This window comes from Vidua chalybeata, chromosome 12 (genome assembly GCF_026979565.1).
Source record: "Vidua chalybeata isolate OUT-0048 chromosome 12, bVidCha1 merged haplotype, whole genome shotgun sequence".
Lineage (NCBI taxonomy): Eukaryota > Metazoa > Chordata > Aves > Passeriformes > Viduidae > Vidua > Vidua chalybeata.
Window position 1 is genome coordinate 10926790 of NC_071541.1, and position 9538 is coordinate 10936327.

The following is a 9538-nucleotide window of genomic DNA, read 5'->3' on the forward strand; positions in this document are numbered from 1 at the left end:
ATACAAGAATGTTTCTGATGGTGTCAGGCTTTATAATAGTTCATTCATTTCAGCCCTAAATTTGGGACTGAATTTGAGCTGGCAGTAGCTCTTTAATATACAGGACCTGTCTTATTACATCTCTGTCTAATGCATATTTGGGAGCTTTCCCTGAAAGCTCTTGTATAAAGGAGTATTATGACATCAGGAAGTCTAAAAGTACCTGAACTGCAGATGTGATAAATTCAGCAGGATGATACGTGCCTGGAATTAGTAGTTACCTTTTTCCATTGGCAAATGGCCGCCTGGGCTCCATCCCCTGGGATAGCTGTAGAGAACAGCCAGTTTGATGAGCCTAACCAGCCATTGGATGTCACTTTGGCTCCACACTAATTCAAGGGAAACAGCATTTATCTGGCAGCCAGGCAGCCAGCTCTTCGGCAGCTGAGAGTTTAATTATCAAAGGTTCAGGCGAATCTTGCTCTTGCTATCTCCAACCAGCTGCTGCAGAAAAAGAGACCTTCTGGCCCCATCCAGAAGTTTGTGAATCTCTTGCAAGTTCCCTTTTGCTGCTAAAATGAGTCCCAGCCCATTTGCCCTTTCCTGTAAAAGCTCTGGGCTTGATGCCACTAGAAAAAGGAGAGAGTGAAAATAATACAGTGGGGAAGGGCTCTGGCGGATGGGGCTGAGCAAGCAGCAGTCAGGAGCAGGAGCACTGGGCAGGCTCCAGCTGGTGCTTTGATCCAGCCGTGGAGGCTTGCACTGATATATGGATGTGGGCACAGCTTCCTCAAACTGCAGGATGTTGTTCTTTCACAGCTTCGCTCTGCAGGGGTGGAGCAGAGCTGCTGTCTGGCCCCGTTCAGGCCAGGCAAGCTGGTGTTCCCCCTTCCTTTGTGTTCCTGCTGGTGGAGCTCAGACTGAGCGGTCTCAAAGCAAAACACAAGGGCTACATCTGCCCCATCCCACTCTTCAGCAATCCAGTGGGAAGGGTGGGGATTGGAGGGGGCAAAGCAAGCAAGCTGAAGGCAAAACAAGAAGAGAACAGTCTCTACAAAGGCAGGTACTCTTTGCTCAGTATTTCTGCAGGAGTAAAGACCAAGAAGATGCACCAGGAAAATTAGTGGGGGAAAAGGTGACACCAAATGAAACCAATTTCACTGCAAGAAAACAAGAGGCCCGTGAGTGAGGAATGTGGAGGAGCTGGTGGGTTCATAGGAGCTGTCCTGCTCCACTCTTCACTCACTCTGCCCCAGTACCTCAGACTCTTGACATGATTCCTCCACATCTGCGTCCAGGGATCCCTGTATTCCTCTCTCAGCCTTGCTATCAATCACAGCCAGTCCAAAACCAAAGATTGTTGGTGCTCTTCCAGGTTCTGCTCAATATCCAGCTCTAAGTGGGACCCTCATAACCTGAATAAGGTGCCATTTCCTATACATCCTTTGCACTTCTGTGCCAGGGATGTCCCTGCCCTTCCAGCCCTGCAGTGGCTGGTTAATAATGTGGCCACTTAAATGCTTATCAGGGAAGTTGGTAACTAATCTGCAAGTGATGCACCTGCTTTTCTTTATGCTCGGGCTCTCTGCAGACACAATCAGACACAATTGGCCATTCTCAAGGCACATTTATCTTTTCAATATGAAGGCAAGAGACTCAATTATCTTGTTCAAAAGCTAAGATTCTGGTGAGCAAATTAGTTATCCTCCCCATTCTTCTTCAAAATGCCATCAGGAACCATCATAAGCAAATACTATCAATCACTATCTGTTTTGCCCAGTCTGCCTGAGCTATCAGTAAGGATCCACATAGGGAAATACATTGTCTCCACTCCTCTCCTAAGAAAAGTCTCTCCAAAGCTTGGGCACGACTTCTGTAGTTATGACTCCAATAGAATAGTTAGACACAATAGAACAAGAGAGTTCAGGGCATGTGTGAACCTGAAGGAGATGGAAGGAGCAGAAACCCAAAAATACCTATTTTACTCTTTGGAAACACAGTGCTCTCCCTGCATCTTTCCTACCAACTCAAATAAACTTGGACGCCACCCAGCCAACTGCTTCAGATGAAAGAGAAACATGCCCTGGTAGCAAGTTCCTGCTAGAAATTTAATCTTGGGCTCCTCCTTGTAGTCCAGGACCATTGTCATTAAGGGCAGGTTGCCTTGGGTGTCTCATTTTTCCATCCTGCATGAAAAAAAAGTGTTTATTTAACACCACTTCTCCAGGGTTCCCTCAGCTTCCTGGTCTCCAGACCTGTCAGTTTACTTACAGCACTGCTAACTGCAAACTGATTAGTCCAGTCCCCCTACCCATCTCCCCCATGGTTATCACTTTCATTAACAGCAAGGGAGTGATAATGGGGAAAGATGATCAAAGCTGCTGGTATTAACGCAGAGGATTAGCAGTATTTATATTCCTGATCAGTGCAGTCTCAGTGTGAACAGGGAGCTGCCACAAATCAGCCTTTTCCGACTGAGAGTTACTGCAGTGCCACTGTCTAAATAGCTGCTGGCTAATGAGTCCTTTGCAGCTGGCTGGGGGAAGAGCTCTCTCACTTGGCTACTGCCCCTGTGATATATGATGTGCCCAGGCTGGCACCCATGCTGGGGTGAAGGTCCCTGACCTCAGGTTTCAAAGTGTTCCTGAGGTCTTGGGGAAAAGTCCCCCACTGTTGGGATGAATCCAAGTAAAGCTGGATAACAACTGAACTGGTGTGGCCACTTCATGGTGGGATTGTATCATTATCACAGCAAGGGAAAACACAACTTCCAGCCCAGTCTGGGAGTTATGGGAAGTTCAATGAGCACCATGCTGGGGGAGGGAGGGGAGCCAAAAAACTCTGTGCCAGGTTTTACAGAGAGGGCAGGAGACTGAAATCCTCTGCAACCATCCAAGCAAAAGAGATGTGTATATTGATTCCAGTGAGATTCCTGCAGCCACTCAGGTGCAGGCAGGGTTGCAGGGACAGGCAGGGTACCAGCCACCACCAGCAAACCAAGGTGGAGAGGTTTCACCTGGCAAGGGCTGGAGACCAATGCGATGAGCAAAGAGCAAACAGAGGATGCTGAGATCAGGGACACAGGGGATGCAGAATTTCACTTCACATGGAGGAATGAGGACCAAAGGAAAGTTTCCACTTCTCTTCTACATCCCCTGAGGACATTTTCAGGGGCTCCATGACCCTCATCCTCAGAATGCCCACAGAAAGGTCCCATAGCAGCACCCCCTTCCAACCACAGAGCAATATATAAACGTTCAAAGATAAACTGAGGAACAAAGACATCTCCTTTCCAAACCAGTCAGTCTGTGTAAGGTGATCAATATCTTCAAAACTTCAATATTGAGCCAAAGACATTCATCCAAAGCCAGGGCATTCTTATAAATAAATCTTCACAAAAGGCAGGAGAACAGATGTCTTGTCCACCAGTTTCAGGCAGATTTTGCTGTTAGCCCATCAAGAAAAGAGAAACCTAGGTTTGATGTCCAAGTTTGAATGCTGCTATTTGGGCCATAAGGTGCTTCCTCAGGAGAATTAACTGGAGATGGAATGGGAGCTCTTAATTATGGCTAGTAAGAAACAAGGATCTTGACAATACCATTTGTTTGCATATCATTTAGGCTCATTAGTACCTTCATGGCCAGCTAGAGTTATCTTTGACTATCTACACGACTATTTCTTGTCCCCCAGCCCCATCCTGTTGTTCACCACTTTCCATCTCTCCTCCATGCAGTGCAATAATATCGTAGAGGGTTTATTTATATCATCATAATTGGTTGCTGTGGAGACAATCATTATGTCACAAGTGTAGGCCGGGGAGCTCTGGCTGCAGGATGAATTGCAAAGAGGCCATGGAGGTGAGCCTTGTGGTTTTAGTGCACACTCCCATCCTCCCACTCACACCGTGGACCATCTGCATCCATACACAAGCCCAGCTCCACTTGCAGATGTTGGTCCCACATGTGGCCATGTGCAAACACAAGCTGACTCGCTCTGGCAAAATCTCAAAGCAGCTTTTACCCACAAAACAGGGAGTGACAGCTGAGGGGACGGGAGACACAGTGGTGAACTATAGGAGAAGGGTGGAGTAAGGGCAAGACAGAGGCCAACACTGATGCTCCTAAGCCTCTTCCACTCCCACCCCACCCATTCTTGAGCCACTCTCCACACACATGCCCAGTAAAAATGGTTCTGAAGGTGTTGCAAAGCCAAGTGTGACCCAAGGGGACTAATGAACATTCTACACAACCCCATTACTGTTCCTCACTCGTCAAAGCTGATGTGGATTACCCCACTGTCTCAGCCTCACAGTTCAACCAAGATAGAATTTTCTGGAGAAAACCTTTTTTCTCTTTTTTCCCCGCAGGCTGCTTCCAAGGTTGTGACACCTAGTCCAGTGTAACAGCACAGTGTCATAGAGGATGATGTGGACTTCTCATATTCTTTGTCTCCAGGATGTGTTTGTCAGCAGGTCATGCTCTGCTTGGGTCGTGTGTATAATCAGGAGCAAGAGATGGAGGCCAGTGTTTTCTCCATGTGCTACATCCATCCAAGATCAGCAAAACCACTCACAGACTGCCCTCCTCATCAGATCCAATTGAAGGTGAATGTAGAAAAGCTGATTGGCAGTATTGGGCTCTGGATAAATGGAGCTGTTCACCTTGGGATCGTGAGTTCATGAGAAAGTCAGTTCACTGTTGACCACCATTCATTAGCCTCTGGCAGCAACTCAGCCTCAGTGAAATAAGGAACCAGTCTTGGCTTGGGTCCCAGTGGAAAGAAAGTCTGTGTCACTGCAGCTGCTGTGCTCGCTGGACTCTTGGCTGGCCCCACAGGGAAATTACAAAGCAGTTCAGGGACCCCATCCTCATGGCTTAGCACCTACCTGGGGGATCAGCCTGATAACACAACAGAGTTTCTGCAGTGTCTCAGTGTTGGTCGGTGCAGACACCACTGCTGAGCTCCAGCTCTGGTTCATAGCTGAAGACCAGGTGCTGCCACCAAAGAATTACAGCAAGGAAAAGCTCAGACTCAGATGGGGGAGGTAGGAGAAAGGTTGAATTTTCCTGTGGAAGAAGTCAAGAGAAAGGCAAATTAAATGACTGCAGAGCCGCTCATGTGAGGACAGGAGGCAGAAGGTGAGGTTAAAGCCTCACCCTGCTCTCACTCATCACTGTTGCACAGCTTTGGTGTTGAGGGGGAAGGAGAAAAGCCTTTCCCCACCCTCCTATCCCCCTTTGCCCTATGCCCAAAGCAGATGTGGGTTCTACAGCCCTACAACCCACTCCTGTGGGCTTCTCCATTGCAGGGCCACAGGAGACCCTGGACAGGAGGTGGGAGGGAAGGAAACACCGGCCAAATGAACCATCCAGGTGGCCTGCAGGCCTTAAATTGAACATTCTGGTACATATTAAAATAAATGCAATAAACCAGGTCAGTATCATTTGTGTGAAATTCACTTATTGTTTTAAATCATCATTATCACCATCATAATTAAAATCAAGCAACAGCTTAAAGAAACTAATGAATATTTTTATACGTGAACTTATCACGGGAAGGGGAAAAAAAAAACATAAAGTGAAAATGTGCCTGTATTGCTAATAAATATTATTGGAGGGACTCCCAGCTTTTCACATTACCACAGTGTGATATGACAGCCTATAATGGATTACTCAACTGCCCGAAGCCATTGTAGGAATAAATCCCTTTTAATATTCATGTGCGGTCTTTGAGAAAATAGATGTAAGCAGTTAATACTTTTCTATAGACAAAACAATGCAGTTTAGCAAAACAAAATGTGTGCTTGAAAACAAAAATCACAAAGCTTCTGGACTCATTCTATTTTTTTTTGTTAACCAGAAAAAATAGGACCCAAAGAAAAAGACAATTTGGGGAGCAACAGAGAACAGAAAACAAGATGGGGAAAGAGGATATTAGCAGATGGGGAGGGACAGGATCAGTAGAAAGGAGGAAGAGGCATAAGAAAAATGAGTATTTTGTGAATCTGTGGTTGTAAAGAGAGCACCAAAGGAGCTGTGTGAGGAAGGTGTTATTTGGCTGTGGGGCTGGTAGTTGCCCTGTAAAGCTCTCAGTGGGACAGGAGGTAGTTTATGGGTGGCAAAGGAAGATCTGGCACTTCCCAGAAAGGAGGCACGGGGCTCTGTAAGGTGTAAGGATGCTGCTAGGTGATGCTAGGGCTTAGCCATGTTTTTAGGACAGTAAAGGATGTAGTAAAAGAGGTGAACAGCAAAGCCTATGTAGTGCCAGCTGAGTGCTGCTCATTCCCAGCCCCTCTGCTCTATCTTTCTGCCTTTCCTTTTGTAGCTGATCTATAAACCCTACCTGGTTTTTAATCTCTGGTTTGTTTGGGTTGGTTTTTTTTCTCCCTTTACACTGCAGATCAAGAGCAGCAGCAGCAGCATAGAGGAGGATTTGTAACTTTTTGTGTGGTCAGGAGTGAGGGAATTGGAGGTTAACCCTTCCTGCCCCAGCTGTTTGTGGGTAGTCGATGGCTGGAGGGAAAACCAGAGAGAAAAACTGCCTCAGGGACTGGAGGGAATGGCTGCAGCCTTTCAGAGGTGAGGGGGAAAAAATGACAGCTTCGATCTTACAGCACTGGATGCTGCTGAGATGTGAACCCAAGCTTTATTTGGCTGGTATGGTCTGTGGCTAAAAATGGCTGTAGATGTGTCTGAAACTGTGAGGGAGAGAGAGGCAGAAGCTCTTCTGCTGTGAGATCTAGGCTTCAAAGACAAGCTTAAACTGAAGCATCAGGAATAAATAAGGCTCCCCTGGGACTCATGTGGCTTTGATATCTGAGGTTGCCTGATGGGTGGAAGAATTGAGTCACAGATTCTTCTGCTTGCCCATGTTCTGAGACAACCTCTGATGATACCCTTTGTCCCTGGTACAACCACAGCAAAAGCAGCTCAGGGTCTGCCTTGGGTTGGGTAGGTGCCATCCAGGCTGAAGGAGACACCATGTCCTTGAACCAAATTCAGCTCAAAATGTAGCCCAAGAGACTGACAGTGCTCTGAATGCAGGTCTTGGTGAAAGTTGTGATTCTGCAAAGACCCACATGGTGCTTAACTGGACTTTCTTCCAAGTGCCACTGGCTCTCAGGGACCTGCTTGAAGGAATTCAGAATAACATGCTGAGCTAACTGCAGCACCCTGAGATCCTCCCATGCTTCAAAATGCTTGGGGGAAGGACACTATCCTTTAAGATATCCTATTTTATAGTAGTAATTCTGACTATTGGGACAGGAAAAAATCCATGAATTACTGTATTATGTGTCAGACCAATCCATTCAACTTTCTCAGATTTTATTCACATGTAATTTCCATGGAACAGTGCAGTTCCCTGTCTGGACAAAGCTTCAGCTGTGTAACCATTTATGTAGCCAGCAGTGTTGGAAAGAGTCTATAATTAGAAATATTCCAGGAATGCTTGTAGAGGCAACATTTTTCCTACATATATTTATTAATATATTGTAACAGTAATCTTGTCACTGTAAACACCACGAGAGTCCCTTTAAATGCCAGATATTTTTATAGAATGTATTGAGTGATATGAAAATGGGCCAGTTTTGTAGGTCATATATTTCTTTGAAATGGAATAGGTCCAGGAGACAATTGGGAACCAGAATGGGGAGAATTCCTCCCACCCATCTCCTTCCAGCAGAGCAGAGGTGTTTCTTGTCACGAAAAGGAAAGAAAAAGTTTCACCTTCTAATTGTTGTATTGAGTAGCTCATTGACTGCACTTTCTGTTCAATACCTTTTTTACCACTCAGATTGTCTAATCAAAGGCTTTTTCCTTCCTTGGTTTAGCTTTGCAGCCTCTAGCATTGATCCAAAATCAGAAACGAAAGAGAGAAACAGGCTCTGGGAAAAGAGAACACAATTAACACCCAAGCAGCTTCATTTTTTGGGGTGCCTTTAAACATCTTGCACTTCTCAGTCTATTCTCCCATTCTTTTATTTTTTCCTTTTGTGTTCCGGAGGTTTCTTTAAGGAAAGCCTTTATCAGCTGCTCAGGGAGAAGATTAAAGCACCAGTCACCGAGAAACAGGTTACTTTTTGTGTCCATGTTCTTAATTCACTTTATTAAAATGTTCCAAATCTTCCTTCAAGAGGAGAGATCAGAAGGACATTTCCCTGTCACCCCTGGCATGCCTTCCTTCCGGATACTTGTGCTTCATTAGAGGCGAAAAAAAACCAAAGTCGAGGCAAGGAAAAGAAGAGAGAACAAGACTGCAGTGACTGGTTAATATGGGATGTGGAGCCTTCTACTTCATGGTCACTGGCACTGCTCTGGCCCCGGGCTGGAAGCAATTGAAAGCTTTTCCCATCTCAAAGACACTTGTGTGAACCGAGTCAGAGATCTGTGGCTATTTTTACCTTTCAGGTTCAAAGAAGAGAGCTTTGCAGTGAACAAAGCCAAGCATCCATCCAGCCTGCTGCCCTGCTGCTGAAAGCAGCAAGGAAAGGGCACAGAAAGGGTGAGGATATTGAGTCTGCTTTTCTGGGTATGCTACATGCTCCCCAGGCCTCAGGTCAGGTATTGCCCACCTGAAATAATGGCTCTCTGTGGCTAATAAACTTTGATGGATTTTCTTCCACAGCATCATCTGATCTTTTTTTCTGCATATCCACAATCTTTCTCTGCACTATCACAGCCCTTCCAGAGCAAGGCTGAAGGACACCAACACAAGCTGCTGCCTGGGCACTTCTGATCTCTAGGAGTGCCTAAAAAGCCACTTTTTGTGATATTTCGTTTGAAGACTTCCTTATTAAGACCCTTGGAAACAGAAACAAAGCATGTGATTCTTCTGAGCAGCACTGGGAGATGTCTTGGGGGGGGGGAAATATCAGGCCTAAATCCCACTTTAGATCTGGCACCAATTCCACACACAAAGATGCTTCACCCCAGCTCCCCTTTCCCTTCCCTTCAGGATTCTCACGTTGGATTTTCACAATCTGTCTGTCCTGAGCCAGGTTTTTGGCCACAACACAGTGCAGACAAGCAGTGAGACACACCACCTCCCATAGTGGAAAACTAAAATAAGGATAGGACAGAAACTGCTCCAAGTAGCCATGATAGAGGTCTAATGAGGCATCTGCCATGACAGCTTTTCTATGTACCCTGTCTTGGTTTTAAAAGGCCACTTGCTTTGCATAAGTAGCTGCTGTTTTGTAAAGCAAGTGTATATGATGCAGACACTCCTCGTGCTTCCTCAGGGTACAATTACTTTCTTATCTGTCTTGTACTGCTGTTTCTCTGCAGCTGAAGTAAGTTCTCCAGTGTGAGACTGTAGGGTTAATCTTATGAGTAGGGAAAGTTAAAAGGGTTGGAGAAAAGCATGGCAGCCTAAGTGAGCAAAGAGCAAGGAGGTGACATCTTGGCAGGCAGAGACGAGGAGTATGATGTTCCTGAAAGACAACCTTCACATTTCCCATCAGTTCTGACTCACAAAATGTCAGGTTCATTAAAGGTGAAATACACACAAACTAGAACTTGAGCAGTTTTATACCCAGCAAAGCATCTATGCAATTGGC

At 45.8% G+C, this 9538-nt stretch overlaps 1 long non-coding RNA gene across 1 annotated transcript; it reads right to left on the bottom strand.

The window, feature by feature from the left end:
• Window positions 1-2068: 2068 nt before the first annotated feature.
• LOC128793911 (uncharacterized) lies at window positions 2069-3697 on the bottom strand. The gene is made up of 2 exons (XR_008432933.1): window positions 3612-3697; window positions 2069-2165 (listed from the first exon to the last, which is right to left on the bottom strand). It is a non-coding gene; the product is annotated as an uncharacterized LOC128793911 (long non-coding RNA).
• Window positions 3698-9538: the final 5841 nt, after the last annotated feature.